Raw genomic sequence first — 1,777 nt, 5'->3', positions numbered from 1 at the left:
TCACACCAGAAATTGATTCTGCCCCATCAGCACCAACTGACAGGGACAGTCAGGAGGGATTCTCCCACAGCTAAGCCATTGTTCACATGGTAAGCATGGAATTATGCTTCATGCTCTATTTATGCACAACACATATAGATACACACAGTACTTTGCTTAGAATCAATAAAACTAAACATGTAAGCAAAATCCACATAACAGAAATAAGGACAGCTCCAGGCAATAACACACACAGGAAAATGTAGTTTCTAATTTTCTATTTCGAAAAAAAATCTTAATTCTCAAAAATAAGAGTAATTTTATCGTTGCCTCAACACGCGAGAAAGCAAAAGTATGTTCATGGACTGCAGTGGAAGTCTAAAGATAAATGAGATGCGACTTGTTTTCAGTACTTATTGTTAAAGATTTAATAGTTTATTAGTGATTCAGTTCTCCACATGTAATTCTGCTTTAATAATCATCCCCAAAATATCCAGTCCCATCAGGATTATAATTTCAAACGTATCCACACCCGTGGTTTGATATATGGAACAGAAGCTGAATTAGTATCCATTCAAAGCTCCTTTATGTAAAAATGTATGATATTTATTTATAATAGCGAACCAAAAATACTCAAAAATGATGTTATTGGGCGTAACTACTGACCTCGTCATGGCTGCCTATCCTGCATGTGATAGCAGTCGTTTACTACATAGACTAGAATTTTTTCCTCCAACAACATACATTAGAAACACTTGATACATTTGATACTTCCATCCATGCATCCATCTCTTCCACTTACCCAATTCAGGATCACAGGGGGGTGGAGCCTGTCCCACCACCACAGGGCCAGAGCCGGTGCCTGTGAACCCAGATGAATACAAGTGGTCTACAAACATGTCTTAAAGACCCAAAGGCCGGGGTGATCTGACTTGACTAACTATATATTAAATAACAAAATACTGAACCTGGATGGCGTTATCCAGGATCCAGTGGTCTTTAATGAATAGTTAAGATCATACATAAAACTAATCTCTACCTTTTTAAAGCTGCAGAATTTTATCATAAAAGATTGCGTCTTAGAGTGATGATAAAAACTCCTCTGTGCAGTTTTATTTCCAGGGTGGACTGTTGTAAAAACCTGTTCAGCTGATCCGTTACAGGGACTGTATTCTTCCAAACAGTGCTCTTTGCTACCAGCTTACATGTGGTGCCTCGAGATCAGCTATAAAGCTCCTCTCCATTTGTTATCAGGAAATCGACATCATCTCTCAGGGACGAGGAAGTGGAGTGTTTTTAAAAAAAATCAAACTTATAAGTTTTACTTTACAATATCATTTCCCAATAGAAAGATGGATTTGAATTTAGAGACAGAAAGCGACTGCCAAGACAAACAAGACAAATCGTCTGAAGAACATTAGTAAGGCATCAATGACAGAATTATAACAAGCAAAGACTTTTGACAGGGCTTTTTCACAAGGAGTACTTTACATTATATTCCACACTATGAGGAATCATCCTCAATGGAAGACCTCATTGGATGATTGTAGGGACGAGGCCAAGGCTCTTTGAGAGGCACTTCCCTGCAGCTCTTGAGTTTGGTACAAGCTTCTGCTCTTGAATGATGAATAGCCTCCTCAACTAGCGGATGTGTAATGAGCCATTCGCAGCCATGACAACTGGAGGCTGCAAAGGTCAGAAGTCTTAAAGAGAAAGAAAAAGCATGCTTTCGTACACACACACACACACACACACACACACACACACACACACACACACACACACACACACACACACA

The sequence above is a fragment of the Pundamilia nyererei genome, unplaced genomic scaffold, assembly GCF_000239375.1.
Source record: "Pundamilia nyererei isolate P.nyererei 1_Seehausen unplaced genomic scaffold, PunNye1.0 scaffold00053, whole genome shotgun sequence".
Classification (NCBI taxonomy): Eukaryota; Metazoa; Chordata; class Actinopteri; order Cichliformes; family Cichlidae; genus Pundamilia; species Pundamilia nyererei.
The sequence above is the reverse complement of the archived record's forward strand: the minus strand, read 5'-3'. Positions refer to the sequence as shown.